The sequence below is a fragment of the Budorcas taxicolor genome, chromosome 2, assembly GCF_023091745.1.
Source record: "Budorcas taxicolor isolate Tak-1 chromosome 2, Takin1.1, whole genome shotgun sequence".
Taxonomy (NCBI): Eukaryota; Metazoa; Chordata; class Mammalia; order Artiodactyla; family Bovidae; genus Budorcas; species Budorcas taxicolor.
The window spans coordinates 148,139,472-148,158,444 of NC_068911.1; positions in this window are offsets into that span (position 1 = coordinate 148,139,472).

The window sequence follows — 18,973 nt, forward strand, 5'->3', positions numbered from 1 at the left end:
AAAGCCATTCAGGGCTGCATCCTAAGCCAGTCTCTTTCCTTGTACCTATTGATTTATATCCACCTGCTTATGAGTGGATGAATAAATAAATTGGTGTGGCCTTGGCCAGGATATTTTTAGATACCTGAATGCAAAAAGTTTTATTTTCATCATAAAATGGGGCATGCACACAAGGTTTCAGAAAAAGTATAGCTAGGTAGTGGAGGAGGAAATGGCAACACACTCCAGTATTCTTGCCTGGGAAATCCCACTGACAGGGGAGTAATCCAGAAATTCCACTGACAGGAGGGCCTGACAGGCTATAGTTCATGGGGTTGCAAAAGAGTAGGATATAACTGAGAACACAGATCACATACATGTGGTCAAAAGATCAGTGTGAGTACCACTAGCCAGGTGGTAACATGTTCAGAAGTCGGTATGGTAAAAACAGGAGTCCTAGAAACTCCCATTTTCCTGATTCTGGCCCTTCTTTCTTTCCTTTCCTATGATTAGAAGGGCTTTACTACTGTGCTTAAACCTACATTTTCCTCTGCCTGGCATGCAGGTGGAAATTCAATTAATAAAAATTAGTTCGATGGAAGAAAATGGTTTTATGCTTGAAAATGGAAAAAAAATGTAAACGTAAGGATGCAGGCTTAGAGAAACAACATTTTAGCTCTGCTGCAATGCACACTGGAAACCATGGTGAGCTGGATTATTCAAGGAAAAACTCCAAGCCAATTTTTAAAAAGTAGACAGTAACTGAGAAGATTGATTTCTGGTTAACCATGTCAGAGGTTGTTTTCAAAGTACCTGTGGATCAACAGAGCATTATGTTTAAAAATCACTCAAACGTCAGATTGACACAGCAGGCATCTTGATGGCCTCAGTTCAGTTCAGTTCAGTTCAGTCGCTCAGTTGTGTCGGACTCTTTGCGACCCCATGGATCGCAGCACGCCAGGCCTCCCTGTCCATCACCAACTCCCAGCGTTCACTCAGACTCATGTCCATCGAGTCAGTGATACCATCCAGCCATCTCATCCTTGGTCGTCCCCTTTTCCTCCTGCCCCCAATCCCTCCCAGCATCAGAGTCTTTTCCAATGAGCCAACTCTTCGCACGAGGTGGCCAAAGTACTGGAGTTTCAGCTTCAGCATCATTCCTTCCAAAGAAATCCCAGGGTTGATCTCCTTCAGAATGGACTGGTTGGATCTCCTTGCAGTCCAAGGGACTCTCAAGAGTCTTCTCCAACACCACAGTTCAAAATCATCAATTCTTTGGCACTCAGCCTTCTTCACAGTCCAATTCTCACATCCATACATGACTATAGGAAAAACCATAGCCTTAACTAGACGGACCTTAGTCGGCAAAGTAATGTCTCTGCTTTTGAATATGGCTGGGGTTGATGACTGAAGCAATTCAGGTAGCATTTAAAATAAAGTCACCATACTAAATTGAAAGAGACCAGAGGCCATCTTAGCTACTCCAAATATACAGTAATTATGCTATCTGAAATGTGTTCTTTCCTTGAGAGTACAGATAGCATAATTACTGTATATTTGGAGTAGCTAAGATGGCCTCTGGTCTCTTTCAATTTAGTACGGTGACTTTATTTTAAACGCTACCTGAATTGCTTCAGTTATCAAGCCCAGCCTCAGGAGTAGACACAATAGGTAATTAGCAATGTTATGTAATTCTAGAATTATCTAAAAGGATTCCAGTTTGCCACTGCTTCTTCCTGCCCCTCTCCAGATGTCTGAAATTCCATCATCTAAGCTTCATTCTGTTGGCTTAAAGCTTTGATATTTGTCAACATTCAAATAACCACTGAAATATTAACACAAAGCTGTCATCAATCATGTATACTAGTGTTTCTCAAACAGAGGTCCACAGACCCATAGGGATTCTCATATATATTCTTCACATCCTGCAGTTTTACTTCTGAAATCATATAATAGTTTTTTGAGTTATAAAGTCAAACTCTTTTGCTCTGGTGCATGTTGTTCCTTCAGTCATTTCCAACTCTTTGCAACCCTGTGGACTGTAGCCTGCCAGCCTCCTCTGGCCATAGGATTCTCCAGGCAAGAATACTGGAGTGGGTTACCATTTCCTTCTTCAGGGAGGTCTTCCTGACCCAGGGATCGAACCTGCATCTCCTGTGTCTCATCCATTGCAGGCAGATTCTTTCTTTACTCACTGAACCACTGGGGAAGCCCTCTTTTGCTCTGGTAATTGGCATCTTTTTTTTTGGAAATGGCAATTTTTTTCTTTTAAAGAGATTTTTTTTTAATGGTTTTTGAGTTTAGAAACACAGGGCTGCATGCCAGTATCCATGGATGGTCTGATGGCAGGTTTTGTTAGAAGGGCAGGGGAAGTCCCAGAGAGAAAGTCAGTGGGGTAAGAATAAGGAAGATACTGAAGGCTGATGTCCCTTCTTCAGTGCTGCACACAAGCTGGCCTCATGAAGAAGAGCTAGGTTCTCTGATGACTGCAGACAGTGGGCTGACAGCAAATGGAAAGCTGAGTTAAGAGTGCAATCAAGAATAAATGTAGGGCACAGGGTGGGGCCGGAAGCCAGGCCTGGGACCATTATCCATTCATCATGGATAAGTGGACCATCCTTTCCTGTATGGAAGCGGATCCTTGGCATTGTCTTTCCTTTAAGAAAATGATCTGTGCTGTCTCTCAGCAAAGCGTTCCTCTTGGGACTTCTGTGTAGCCAGCTGAATGGAATGTGGGGCCAAGAAAACGGAAACACTGAATCACCAAAGGTCGTTGTCACTTGCCTGGGATCACACACGAAGTTTCGGCAATGTCAGAGTTGACAGACCACAGGGTTGGCCTGGCTTCCTGCTCACAGTTTTGGCTCTCAAACGTTTCATTGTCCTCAGCGGCATCTCAGACGTGTGCACCATGACCCAGGATTATCCCATCTGACCTCAAAGGAAAGGTTTCATGCCTTTCAATGGTTTTTCTGTTCTTCTTCCTCCTCATTTCCTTCGGGGTTTAGGTTCTTAATGTTTTTTATTTATTTCTCTTTTTTTCCTCCTGAGGGTGGAAGTATTGTATAAATCACCTTTGTTTTCACAGTTTCAATGAGATTATAATTGAAGCTGGGGGCGACAGAACCCTCCTTTTTTCCCTTTCTGACAAGAAGGATGAACTTCAGGAAAGACGCGCTGCTGTCTCTCTTCACCTCCACCTCCACTGATTCTTAACCTCTTCTGTGCCACTGACACCTTTGACCTTCTAAGGAAGCCTGTGGATGCCTTCTCTGGATAATGTTTTGACAGAGTTACATAGAATCACAAAGCAAACCAATTACATTGAGGAACAGTTTCTAACACATTAAAACACCAAAAGAAAACAAAAGAAGAAAAAGCCCACTGAAACAATAAATTTTTGCTATAGCAATATATGTGCTTCTTCATTAATTCTTAAATAACAAGGGTGGCAAGTTTCATAAATGTCATAATTTCAAATTGGTGATAAGAGTAAGTGGATTGTGAAGATATCTACAACTATTGCAGTGTGATAGAAAAGTATCTGTGATTTCTATTACCGATGATCATAGTAACAGTCACTGTAGTGGTTGCTTAACTTCATAATTGAAGGAAATAATAAATTGCAATTCAAGGTTAGTGAAAATAAAGATGTCTTTTTTCCCCTTATGATTCTACCAATCACTCTTATTTTTATTTATTGTTTGACTGCACCATAGGGCATGTGGGATCTTCGTTCCCTGAGCAAGGATTGAACCCACACCCCCTACAGTGAAAGCAGAGTCTTAACCATTGGACCTCGAGGGAAGTCCCCAAGATGTCTCTTTTTTAAAATCCCAAGTGTACAGACTCTGAATTCTATCCAAGGACCTTAGCTTAAGAATCTCTGGCCAAGAAGATTTGATGGATTATTTTTTTATTGTATAATTGTGAGAACAGGTTTTGGTATGGAAGATTCAACTGAATTTCCAAACACTTCCTCCCAAATTTTCCCCTCAAATTTAATTTTTTTTATATGCAAAGGTAGACCCAAGCAAGCTTTGATGGAATGCCAGAGAACTGGCAAGGTTGATGCCAGTCACAACCTTGTTTTCCTCCATTCTCTTGATGTGTTAAACATCAGAGAGGCTGGAATTGGTGCTGCTGCCTTAGCCAAGGCAACTGAATGGCCTCTGTCTTGGGAGCTGGATTCCCTACTTCCTTTGGCAACTATAAGCAAGGGAGTACATATACCACGCTGTTCCCACATGTTTATATAGTTTTTCTTCAAAGGACTTCTTAAAACAGATGTTGCCTTTCCATGAGAGAAGCCTCTGGATTCTGTTTCACAGAGAACAGATCATGCTGTTTCTGACACTGTGTTTTTGGGGGTAGAAAATCCAATTCTACTGATGTTGGTTTTTCCACTGGAATTTTTTACCACAGTGTACATAGACATAGGTATCTATCCACCTAATTTCATTTTCGGTCTTTCCAAGAATCTATTTTGAATAAATCTACTCTACATTTCTATTCTAACCATTCCTATTAATCCAAATGTGGTTTCACTTATTCACTCTTGGTTTATATGGACAGTTCTCTTATCAGCTAGGTACTATTCTGGACGCCTGTGTGAATCAGAAGCAAAGGAAAATACAGGCAAATGTATTCTTGGGTTTTATGACAATACAAAGTTGTTCCTAGGGAATTGAGGAACAGTTACTGTAATGATATATCAAGAAGTAGATCGATCAATCAAAACATATACCTTGAGTATAAATTGGGTTTTGTTCATTTATAGAATTTAAATTATTTAAAGTCTAAATTATTTAAATCAATTTTGTTTAATTTGAAGAACTAGCACATTTTCTTTTTTTTTTTTTACTTCTCTCATATCTTTACTGGAGTATAATTGCTTTGCAATTTTGTGTTTGTACAGTTTCTGCTGTACAACGAAATGAATCAACGAAATGTGCTGTGCTTACTCGCTCAGTCCTGTCTGACTCTCTGCAGCCTCATGGACTGTAGCCTGCCTGGCTCCTCTGTCTATGGGGATTCTCCAGGCAAGAATACTGGAGTGGGCTGCCGTGCCCTCCTCCAGGGGATCTTCCCAACCCAAGCATTGAACATGGGTCTCCTGCATTGCAGGCAGATTCTTTACCAGCTGAGCTACCAAGGAAGCCTGACGCAGCTATATGTATACATATATCCCCTCCCTCATGGATCTCCCACCCTACCCCCATCCCATCCATCTAGGTCATCACAGAGCACTGAACTCAGCTCCTTGTGCTATTCAGCAGCTTCCCACATATTAAAGCATGCATGTGGAATCAAAATGTATTGTTTTAACCGTTCTTAAGTATATAGTTCAGTAGTGGTAAGTCTATTCAAATCTAGCACATTTTCTTTTAAGCTTTACTCTTAGCAGTGTTGCTCTTTGCTGTGGATGTGGATGTTGCGTCACATAGTGTACATTATTACAACTCGCATCTTGGCATCTTTGTGCCACAACTTGCATGCTGTGGACGTTCAAAGATATGTTCTGTTCACCACACTGCTCTAGCTGGCCAGCACTGAGAGATTTGCCAGGGGTGTGCTGTAAATTCTTGACAACTGGCTCTCCAGAAGAAACAAAGGCCAGGTTTGTAACATTTGCCAGTTTTCATGGTGTAAATCTTCCCACCAAAAATGAGTTCAGGCTACTCAAATGACTTCACTGAACAACAGTGTTGGGAAAAGATGAGCGTCAGTGGCTTTTGTAAGCCAGTGCAAACCAGCTCTAGCATCTCATTCCAGACTCACTATTCCTAATGACAAGGAGCTATAATTTTCTATATCTGGGTTGTTTTTTTCTCTTTTTGTTCATACTCAATTATCCAGCAGTGTTAGAGATAGAGACAGGGGATGGGGGTGGGAGGTGGGGAGAGGGAGAGAAACACACACATCCAGATAAAAACTGTTCCTCTGATACTTCCTCTCCAAGTTGGTCTCTGGGATTTCAGTTTTGGTAATAGCGTTATATGACCTCATTAAAGGCAAATTTATGTACTGCTTTAATACTACTCATTATTACTGATGTTACCTACTAAATGATTCCAGAAGCTAAATGTGACATGTTAAAGATTCAAGTCTCACACCAGCTTTTTACAGGCCACATATATCCCACTTAACTAGGGAAGCCATAAAAATTTCATCTGATGAAGCAGGTTCTGTGGTTCCTTTTCAGTACTCACTTAAGTATTATCTAGAATGAGATAGTCTTCAAGCAGAAACATTTCATCTTTAAAATACTTTTAGTGTACTAGAATCCTCTTGGTTGAAATCAGGGTATATTATGTCTACAGAACTCCCCCAACTGACCAAATCTGTCAAAAAGGAACTGGTGTTGATATAGCATGGACTTCCGCTGGCTCTTAAAGCTTACCACATTCTTTCTTAAATGTTTGTAAACTCTTTATTCTGCAGTATAAAAAGGATGCTGACTAATGGCTTCTAGAATCCAACTCTTCACTCTTTCTTTGAAAATTAGGACTGTCCGGGGTGACATGGTTAAGTTGGCCAATCGTCTTCTGTTTTTCCTCATTTATAGAACACTTCTTCAGACTCTAAGAGGGTAATTGTATATCCAGATGCAATTTATACACCACGCAACTCACTTATTCAAAGCATGCAGTTCAGTGGTTTCTAATGTATCACAGAATTGTGTAACCATTAGCACCATCAATTGCAGAATATTTTCATCACCAAAGAGAAGCTCTGTATTCATTAGTAGTCATTTCCCATTCCCTCCATCTTGTGGGCCAAGTAGACCACTAATCTACTTCTGTCTCTGTAATCTGGCTGTTCTGGATGTTTCATAGTAATGAAATAATACAATGCATAGTCTTTTGTGACTGGTTTCTTTCTCTTAGCATATTTCAAAGTTTACCTAAGTAGTATCATATATTAGTACTTCGTATATTCTCCAGTATGATTTGTAAAAATTTTCTCCCATACTATAGCTTGTGTTTCCTCTCCCTTGATGGTATCCTTTGCAGAATAAATTTGATGGAGTCCAATTTTTTAAAAAAAAATTTCTTTTGTACATGTCCATCCCAAACTCCTTATCTATCCCTTCCCCATAGATAACCAACAAGGACCTACTGTATTGCACATTGAACTCTGCTCAATGTTATGTGGCAGCCTGGATGGGAGCAGAGATTGGGGGAGAATGGATATATATGTATATGCATGGCTGAATCCCTTCGCTGTTCACCTGAAACTATCACAATATTGTTAACTGGCCATACCCCATACAAAATAACAAGTTTTTTTAAAAATAAATTAAAAAATATTTTCTTTCACGCTTGTGCTTTTGTGTCATTTCTAAGAATCCATTACTTAATTTGAGGTCATGAAGACTTAAGCTTATTTTTTTTTTTCTAAAAGTTTTATAGACTTAGCTCTTACATTTAGGTCTCTGATTCATTTGGTATTCATTTTTTTACATAGTGTAACTGTGATCCAACTTCACTCTTTTGTATATAAATATCTAGCTGTCTCAGCACTATATGTTTAAAAGAGTGTTCTTTCTCCATTAAATTATCTTGGCATTCTTGTTGAAAATAAATTGAGTAAAATCTTGATTTAACTAAGTGGAAGTCTTAAGGAACACTGAGTCATCACTCAGGTGACAAATAGCAAGTTAACTTTACTTCCATTTCTCTAAATATCATTAGGTTAATTTGAATCCACATACCACAAAGTGAGGAGTTGTGTGTCCCTGTCAGCCAGCGAGAAAGTTCTAATGAAGTGCCCCAGGACATTGCTCTAGACTTTGTTCTATTTAGCATTTTACTGATGATTTGAATGGAGACACATGTTTACTAAGCTTTCAGAAAACTCAAAGCTTAAAAGCGGATAATTCAACACTGCACGTGATAAAAAGGAATGCATTTGAGTCAGTTCTAATGAGGTGGATGAACATAGAGCCTATTTTAGAGTTAAGTGGGCTTCCCTAGTAGCTCAGTTGGTAAAGAATCTGCCTGCAATGCAGGAGTCTCAGGTTCAATCCCTGGGAATGAAAGATCCCCTGGAGAAGGGAATGGCAACCTACTCCAGTACTCTTGCCTGGAGAATTCCATGGACAGGGGACCTGGCGGGCTACAGTCCATGGGATTGCAAAGAGTCAGACACGACTGTGCGACAAACTTTCCTTTTCCTTTATAGAGTTAAGTAAGTCAGAAAGAGAAAAACAAATATTGTATATTAGTGCATATATATGGAATCTAGAAAGATGGTACTGATGGACCTATTTGCAGCGCAGCAGTGAAAACACAGACATAGAGAACAGACTTGCGGACACAGTGGGGGAAGGAGAGGTGAGATGAGTTGAGAGAGTAGCTTGGAAACATATATATTACCATATGTAAAATAGACATTTTTTTGTATTTGCTGTATGACTCAGGGAATTTGCTGTGACAATTTGCTCTGTGACAATGAAGGTGGGATGGGTGGGAGGTAGGAGGGATATTCAAGAGGGAGGGGACATATGTATACCTGTGATTCATATGATTCACACTGAAGTATGACCATTCATGCTGAAACCAACACAATATTGTAAAACAATCATCCTCCAATTAAAAATAAATTAATTAAAAAATGCTACATGTGATAGAATCAAAATTCAAAATACTCTTCATGGGTCAGAAAACTAGATCACAATGAACGAAAAGAAGGCAGCCTGAGATAAATAGGAACTCTTAGTTTCAAGAATTAATCGCTAAAGTACTGAGTATTAGAGACTTGCCTGGAGGCTTTAGTTAGTAGAATTATAGTTCCTAGATTTGGGGGTTAATAGTCCCATTCTTGCCTGGAGAATCCCAGGGATGGGGGAGCCTGGAGGGCTGCCGTCTATGGGGTCGCACAGAGTCGGACACGACTGAAGTGACTTAGCAGCAGCCGCAGTCCCATTGTACTCTGCATTACTTTCTCCATATGTTCAAACAGACTTTTATGCAGGCCCCAGAATCCACGTGATATCCTGTCATAACTTGGGAAGAAGCTTATGTAGCTAATAGGTTTCTAACTATTATTTCTGGGTAAGGTGTACCAACAAAAGTTGTCTGTGAGAGAGATATGGAAGCATGTCTGAAACATGGGGAATGTTTGAAAAAAAGATGAAATGGTCTAGCCTGGAAAAGAAAAGATTAAAGAAGATATGGTATATGGTAGGTATATGCAAATATTAAAACAGCTACATGTTTCATAGGGGAATACATAACTTTTTAACTTTATGTTTCTGAACATCAATACTAGGAACAATGGATGTATTGCATTTTAACTCAGATGGGAAAAGAACTTTCTAACAACTGCAACTCTATGACCCAAGAAAGGTCTGACTTGTGAGGGATGAACACAATCTCTATGTCCTCTAAAGCAAAAATGGAAAGTTTACCTACTGGGGATACTATGAAAGAAACGGGGAAAATGGCAGGGTGAGAGCCCTTTCAAATAGTGATGTGCATAATTCTCTCCATCCATTGTTGCCTTAAAGCTGTAGACACCTGGCTCTGAACACAGATTTCCTTCTTCACAGAAATTCAAGGGACCCAATGATAGCATTACATTCTGCTCTGCCATAGGATATAGAGCTGGGCATCTCTTTCCTAATTCAGCCACAACCTGTACATGTATGATTTCTCTCCACAATGAAGCTTAGTCATCTTCACCAAAACCATTTTTTTTAAGTCAATTGAACATTTGGTCTTAGTTTAGAAAAAAACTTGGCATAAGTTTTTTTTTTGCACATTAGTTCATTGAAGAAAGCCCATTGCATTTCATAAAAAATTGAGCAGTCTAGATCAGGTGCTCCTTTAATGAAATTTTGTCCTCTTTTTTTCTTCCATTTATAAGGTGTCTTCTGGCGACCACTTCTTGGAGGCCTGGTGATCAGTCTACAAACACTGAGTCATGATAAGTTCTCCACTGCTGCTCCCGCTTCATATGTGCAGTCACGCCTATACATGGGAATACTGGTCCCCAACAAGCTGATGGTAGAAGCTGCGCGAGCAAAATACCTGCTTCCCGAGATATGTTACCGGATGAGAGCGAAATGCCATAGTAGAACATCTAATTGGGGGAATTATGCCTCAATTGATCTAGACCAACAAAGCCACCTCTAGGAGTAACACTTCTATCAGAATTTTCATATTCTGATCTGACCAGTCTCATGTACATCCTGATTAGGAACAGAGTATGAAGGAGAATACATCTATTCTTTCTTGTTCCTAGGCTTGTTTTCATTTTGAATAAGGAATTCTGTAAGTCTAGAATAATCAAGTACAAGTGGTAGTCTATAGATATATACACACACACACACACACACACAGACACCTAGCAACTTAGTAACTGTGGCTTTTTTGTTACTGTTTTTTAAAACCTGAGATGTCAGATGTCTTATATTGATTACTTTTATCATAAATATTTAGTTATTTATTTGGCTGTGTTGGGTCTTAGTCATGGCATACAGGATCTTCGTGCATCACGCAGGATGTTTCAAGGTGGTGCACAGACTCTCTGGCTGTGGTGCAGTCTCAGTAGTTCTAGCACATGGGCCTAGTTGCTCCAAGCCGTGTGGGATCTTAGTTCCCTCACCAGGGATGGAACCCCCATCCCCTGCATTGCAAGGCAGATTCTTAACCACTGGAGCACCAGGGAAGTCCCATATATTGATAAATTTTAAAGTAACTCTTCTAATCTTTTCCTTTCTTTCAGGTACCCCCAATCCTTCTCTCTTAAACATGCTACACAAAATACTAGTAACAGATTAACAGCTGAAAAGAAAAATTCTACCAATATTCCAGTGCTGTTATCATGAAACTATAATGAAGTGTGTTGTATTGGAGGAATCAATATTGTCACATGCCTTTCAGATGATTTGGTTGAAAAGAAAATGGCCAATTCTCACATTTCTTCCTTCTTCTACTATCACAAAAAAAGCATTGAGTAAGAGACATTTCAACATCTTTCAGTTGCAAGGAGGAAAGGTGGCATGTCCTAGGCAGTTAATCTCAAAGGATGGGTAAAGTTTAGATAAAAGGCCCAAATGACTTCCTCCTTCAATCTTAAAGCAGCCTCTGCTGAAATAAATATTTCCATAATTCATAGGGCATGAACCAGAAAGGAGATAATGCTTTGAAATACAGGAGTGTAAATATGCATCATCATTTTAATGGTTCCCCTTAAAAAAGAAAATATTTTGAAAACTCTTGGTGAGGTGCGAAGAGTCTTAAATTCTCTGCCCAGCATTGCTAATTCCTAGCTCTGTGTTACAGTACAGGTAACTCAGCCTCACAGAGTCTTAGTTTTTTCATCGGTACAGTGAAATGTCATTCTAAATGTCACAGCATCAGAATATTGAAAAGATTCAATAAATTAACATGTATGAAGTGTTGAGCATCATATTGGACACTGTAGGTATTCACCTATATTCAGCTAATAGAAATGTCTTTAATTTTTTAAAAAAATAAATAGGAATTAGTGTGTTCATTTTTAAACATTTTCATGATTGAATATATCATTTTAAAGGCAGTGCATGCATTTTTTATTTGAGACAAAAACAATACTGTACAGTTGCATGAGTGCATGTATTTATGGACATACCCACATATTCATATGTACACATATAATTCATTTAGTAAGCAGGAAAATAGTGACACCTAATAATTATTGAAGGCCTTCCCATGATTGACTTTTAATTTCTCCAAATTATCACATCATAAACTGTGAAGTGTAAAATTTCACCCATAAGCTCTCTAGTCCCACTGGGAAGCACAAAAAGCTCACATCTTCTCCATATGATGGACAGCCTTCCCAGGCAGCTCATCTGATACTGGCCATTAGGAAGCTTTTGCTTTGTTGACAGGTAGCATATGTGGGTGAGTTTCAGTTTTAAGTGATCCCAAATTAGTCCATCAGATATAAAAAGCTGGTGAGTAGTCAGTGAATAATGAGAAGTAGCTTTGTAGAAAGAATGTTGGAATCAGATGCCTCTGATTTAGGAAACTGGGGGTCTTATTAACTGTTTAATGTTGAAGGTATCGCTTAGTTTTCCTGAATTTCTGTTCTCTTATTTGGCATGCTGCAGTCCATGGGGTCACAAAGAGCTGGACATGACTTGGTGACTGAACAATAGCAACAACATCTATCAACAAATGCCAGGCCATTTGCCTAAAATAAAAACAATAGTTATCTCTGAACAATTTCATACTTGCTGTTTCTACTTCAACTTCACAGATCTTCTTTAAGCTCTTTAAATATACGGAGCTCTTTTTCTACCTCAGGACCTTTGCACACGCTTCACATTAAGTCAAGAACTTCATAGGTAAGAGATAAAATTACCTGACCTCCCTTATGACTTTTCTGTCTCATGCTACATATCATCATTTACAATCATTTCATTTATTTGGTTTAACTATAACTTGCTCAACTACCTTACTGATATATAGGTTCTTTGAAGGATCTGTCTTGTTTACTACCATATTCTGAGTGTCCAGTAAAGTGCCTGATAGGATTCAGTGAACAGTGTTACATGAATAACTTAGCATTTGCAGGGTTGTTGAATGAATTAAATCATTTATGACATAGTCTACTTTTTTGATAGTAAAACTTTAAAAAACTAAATTTTAGGGCCACAGTTGGCACAAGATGTATCTAGTTCATTTGTTAAAGTAGTTTTGCTTGAATGCCAGAGCCCCTGTCTGTGTGGAGTTAAAGTCATTGCTGATCCACTGAGGGCCAGCTTCTAGAGGAAAATCCCCATCAAACAGACAAAGTGTGATTTATAAAACAAAAAGAAGTAGATAAAAATAAAATAAATTGAAAAAGCAGACAAGGTGTTTCCCATGGAAGATATTCGCAGCTTGAGAAGCACCAGCAGCAATTTCCAACACTTTCATTTTCTGGATGCCAGTAAAGACTTACGCATTTACTTAAAGATAAGGTTTTCTTCACCCCACTTAAAGCATGGTGATGTTGTCATTACAAATCTGATCGTGCATCCCTCACATGAGTTTGAAATATGTGGGCTTCTCTTCTCACTTTTTCTTAGAGCAAAAGAAAGCTGCTTCAGTGAGCCTCATCTGTATTTTAAATAAAACTGTAATTTAAAACCCACTGGAAAAGATTAGTTAAGCTATTGAAGGGTGCTTCTACTCTATTTTTCCAACTGATGACTTAAGTCCAGGTCTCTTTAAATGAATCCAAGCAGATCATGGGAGAAAGGAGGGGTCTCCAGATGCCTTCTTAAAATCGGACAAAAGCCAGTAAAAACTAATGATCTAACAACAAACAACTGCCAATTCTGTGTCACTGAGTCATCTTCTGTTGGGAAGTGTTTGTATTTCATTAGGCTTTTAAGTACCACAAGCTGATTTATCATTTTCATCTTTATTTTCTTAGTGGGTTGTCATGAAACTTCACATCATTAATGTGAAGAATAAAGTGCCAAATAAGCTATAATTTCCTAGATGAGTATGGTAATGATGATAATAATCACTGAAGGCTCTCACATTTATTTATATCAACTGAACTCCAAGATGGTACAAAAATCATCCTTCAGAATATTTAATCACCTCCTTCCTACTCCATCTTCCCATCTCTGTTCTCATTCTGATCTCTAGCAGTTTTGCTTTTTTTTTTCTCATGATACTCAACCCATATCTAATCTCTTGGCTTGGCCTTATTTCTAACATTGCTCATCATCCTTATATTCTGTCCCCTGTTTTTTGTTGTTGGGAGTTTTCTGTGCAATATTTATTGTGCCATCTCTAAAGATGCCATCAAGAAAATCATGAGTAACTTCTGACAGGGAATTAAATAAAATCACATAGAGAAAATAAAATAAATTTCCTTATTTCAAGGCACTACTCAAAATGGAAAGTTTTAAATATTACTTGAGTTTTTATATGTTTTTTCTAATTGAGAAAATTATTCCCTTCTGTATGTCTTCAATTAATATGTGCTACTAGCTCTCCAGATGGCCATACCTTTATGTTAGTGTATGCCTACTTTCTTAGTGATGAAAGATGCTAAATTTTTACATGGTTTGGGAGAAATTATTTGTAAAGTTCTGTTACCCAATGAATAAAGACTCCAAGAGAAATGTGCCGTGTCCAGTAATCTAAACAGTTTAATTAATTATAACCTCATGCCTCAGAAATTGAAGCACTTAGATTGGTGTACAATAAGATTACAAATATTGAATAGGTTGCTGTGTTGTTGTTGTTCAGTTGCTAAGTCATGTCTGACTCTTTGTGACCCCATGAACTGCAGCATGCCAGGCTGCCCTGTCCTCTATCTCCCGGAGTTTGCTCAAACTCATGTCCATTAAATTACTGCAGAGAATACAGAAACATAAATTCAGGGAGTATTCAGTCCTTCACCAACAAGGGCGATCTGATTCAAGTGAATGTCCAGGCAAGTATTTTTCTAATTTTTTTGAAACTATGACCCAAAGTAAGAAATTGATATTATATATCGACCCCAATACACACTGCACATCATAGCTACAACTAAGGTCTTGTGAAACTGCAGCCTCTTTGTATACGAGAGGTGAGTGTGCTTGTTCCGTTCCAGGTGTAATGGTCAATGGAGTTGAAGCGGAGTGAAGGAAGGGTGTGCGGGATGAGCTCAGGAGCATGCAGGAACCCAGGTAATGGAAAGTGGGACTTTCTAAGCATGTGATGGGAGACTGCTGGGGGATTCCCATGGAGAAGGGACATCTTATGACTTGGTTTCAACGGGATTGTCCTGTCTGCTGAGTCATCAACAGATTGTAAAAGGTCAACATGGAAGCTGGAGACCAGCTAGGAGCCTCTTCTGATAATGAGGGAGAAGAACAATGGGGATAGGACCAGGGCAGTAGTGGTGAAATAGGTAAAAATGAAACTGAACAAAACAGTTCATTTCTGGATAGATTATAAAGGTAGAGGTGTCTTGAGAAACTAGATGTATGATGTGATAGAAAACCATAAGAATAGGGATGACTCCCAGGCTTAATGTGAGTAACTTGAAAGTAACTTGAAAGATGGGGATGCTATTTATAGAGGTCAGAATGAAAGATGAGCATATTGAGAGGGAGAAAACATTTTAGTTGAAATTTGAGCTTCTGATATGAATATCAGATATACAACAGAATATTCAAGTCTTTACTTGAATATTCTGATTGGAGGCCAGAAATACTAATTTCAATTTCATGGAAAAGGACCTGGCTGGGTGTATACCTTTGGGATACACCAAAGTGTGTGTCAGAGTGTGTTGATATTTATTGAATTGGGACTAAAAATTCCCAGACACCAAAGGAATAAACAAATAAACAAAAATTAGAAAGAAAAGATCTTAGCTTGAGTTCTACTGAAAGAAATCCTAAGACAACAACTGGAATGAAAACAATTTAATGGGGAGCTCAGAGCCCAGAAAGAACAGGCAATGAGGCAGGGAAATCAAAACAATGGAGAAAAAAACCAACTGAAGGAATAAGAGTGTATTTATAAACTGGTAACCATGGCTACCTAAAAGATGATGCTGTGAAAGTGCTGCACTCAATATGCCAGCAAATTTAGAAAACTCAGCAGTGGCCGCAGGACTGGAAAAGTTCAGTTTTCATTTCAATCCCAAAGAACGGCAATGCTGAAGAGTGCTCAACTACTGCATAATTGCACTCATCTCACACGCTAGTAAAGTAATGCTCAAAATTCTCCAAGCCAGGCTTCAACAGTATGTGAACCATGCACTTCCAGATGTTCAAGCTGGATTTAGAAAAGGCAGAGGAACCAGAGATCAAATTGCCAACATCCACTGGATCATGGAAAAAGCAAGAGAGTTCCAGAAAAATATCTATTTCTGCTTTATTCACTATGCCAAAGCCTTTGACCGTGTTGATCACAACAAACTGTGGAAAATTCTGAAAGAGGTGAGATTACCAGACCACCTGATCTGCCTCCTGAGAAACCTGTATGCAGATCAGGAAGCAACAGTTAGAACGGGACATGGAATATCAGACTGGTTCCAAATAGGAAAAAGAATATGTCAAGGCTGTTTATTGTCACCCTGCTTATTTAACTTATATGCAGAGCAGAGTACATCATGAGATTTGCTGGGCTGGAAGAAGCACAAGCTGGAATCAAGATTGCCGGGAGAAATATCAGTAACCTCAGATATGCAGATGACACCACCCTTATGGCAGAAAGTGAAGAACTAAAGAGCCTCTTGATGAAAGTAAAAGAGGAAAGTGAAAAAGTTGGCTTAAAGCCAACTTCAAAAAACTCATTCAGAAAACTAAGATCATGGCATCTGGTCCCATCACTTCATGGCAAATAGATGGGGAAATAGTGGAAACAGTGTCAGACTTTATTTTTGGGGACTCCAAAATCACTGCAGATGGTGACTGCAGCCATGAAATTAAAAGATGCTTACTGCTTGGAAGGAAAGTTATGACCAACCTAGACAGCATATTAAAAAGCAGAGACCTTACTTTGCCAACAAAGGTCTGTCTAGTCAAGGCTATGGTTTTTCCAGTGGTCATGTATGGATGTGAGATTTGGACTGTGAAGACAGCTGAGTGCCGAAGAATTGATGCTTTTGAACTATGCTGTTGGAGAAGACTCTTGAGAGTCCCTTGGACTGCAAAGAGATCCAACCAGTCCATCCTAAAGAAGATCAGTCCTGCGTGTTCTTTGGAAGGAGTGATCCTGAAGCTGGAACTCCAATACTTTGGCCACCTCATGAGAAGAGTTGACTCACTGGAGAAGACCCTGATGCTGTGAGGGAATGAGGGCAGGAGGAGAAGGGGACAACAGAGGATGAGATGGTTGGATGGCATCACCAACTCAATGGACATGGGTTTGGGTGGACTCTGGGAGTTGGTGATGGGCAGGGAGGCCTGGCGTGCTAGGGTTCATGGGGTTGCAAAGAGTCAGACAAGACTGAGTGACTGAACTGAACTGAACTGAACTGAACCTTTTTATCCCCGCCATGGGATTCATTGTCTCTGTTTTTCATGTCTGTTAATTGACTTTACAGGCTAACTATCTCTTTTGACTCAAAAGTTGCTTAACAACAATTTGTCATATCAGAAAGAAATTCTGCTCACCAGCCCTTGATGATAAAGCAGCACTGGCATTTGGTTCTTTATGTTGTAAAAGAAATGGAAAGTGGCGGCATTACAAATCTCACAGATTGGAACAAAATTGTTATGAGCTGGTAAAAAACAGAAAAGGAGAAGAAATTGTTCATAAGAAAAGCATTCAAGATCCTCTTCATTTAAAACCTATGTCCCATGTAGTTTTCTCTCTTACACTATATCTGAATGAGGAACTAAGTTTATTTAACAAATGCCTAGGGTTTTATGAAAAGTAATAGTCATGCCCTACTTTCAAATGCCATTCATAGACACTGTTCACGTACATGTACAGATAATATTTAACACCAAGCATAGTCTAACAAGGTGATTTGAGTTCTCCTTTGGAACACAAAGAGTCACAAAGATGAGTCAATTCACTGTTCAGTCTGAAATCTAATGGAGCTAGTTATGCAGAAAAATACAACAAAATTGAAGTTGCGGGCACACCACAAATGAGTGCCTTCCAGTATAATGTTCATACTAAAAATTAAACATTAGCCAGATCCAGATATTAGACACCAACCTGGGTGTGTGTGTCCATGTAAAACGAGTTGGAATGGCATAGGATAAATAGCCTTTTCCAGAAAACAAATCACTGTAAGGTGTTAAAAGAAACAGATCAATTTAATTCTCAATTCCATTTTTCTTGAAAAAATATTTTGGTAGTACTGGAAATAGTTTTTCCTTCTAGGTAGTTAAAAAGTTCAGTTGAGTTGCTCAGTCATGTTTGATTCTTTGTGACCCCATGAATTGCAGGCATGCCAGGCCTCCCTGTCCATCACCAACTCCCAGAGTTCACTCAAACTCGTGTCCATCGAGTCGGTGATGCCACCCAGCCATCTCATCTCCTACTGTCCTCTTCTCCTCCTGCCCCCAATCCCTCCCAGCATCAGAGTCTTTTCCAATGAGTCAACTCTTTGCTTCAGGTGGCCAAAGTATTGGAGTTTCAGCTTTTGCCTCAATCCTTCCAAGGAACACCCAGGACTGATCTCCTTTAGAATGGACTGGTTGGACCTCCTTGCAGCCCAAGGGACTCTCAAGAGTCTTCTCCAACACCACAGTTCAAAAGCATCAATTCTTCGGCACTCAGCTTTCTTCACAGTCCAACTCTCACATCCATACCTGACTACTGGAAAAACCATAGCCTTGACTAGACAGACTTTTGTTGGCAGAGTAATGTCTCTGCTTTTGAATATGCTATCTAGGTTGGTCATAACTCTCCTTCCAAGGATTAAGCGTCTTAATTTCATGGCTGTAATCACTATCTGCAGTGATTTTGGAGCCCCCAAAAATAAGTCTGACACTGTTTCTACTGTTTCCCCATCTATTTCCCATGAAGTGCTGGGACCAGATACCATGATTTTCATTTTCTGAATGTTGAGCTTTAAGCCAACTTTTTCACTCTCCTCTTTCACTTTTATCAAGAGGCTCTTTAGTTCTTCTTCACTTTCTGCCATAAGGATGGTGTCATCTGCATATCTGAAGTTATTGATATTTATCCTGGCAATCTTGATTCCAGCTTGTGCTTCCTCCAGCCCAGTGTTTCTCATGATATACTCTGCATATAAGTTAAATAAGCAGGGTGACAATATACAGCCTTGACATACTCTTTTTCCTATTTGGAACCAGTCTGTTGTTCCATGTCCAGTTCTAACTGTTGCTTCCTGACCTGCATACAGGTTTCTCAAGTGGTAGGTCAGGTGGTCTGATATTCCCATCTCTTTCAGAATTTTCCACAGTTCATTGTGATCCACACAGTCAAAGGCTTTGGCATAGTCAATAAAGCAGAAATAGATGTTTTTCTGGAACTCTCTTGCTTTTTCCATGATCCAGTGGATGTTGGCCTTTTGATCT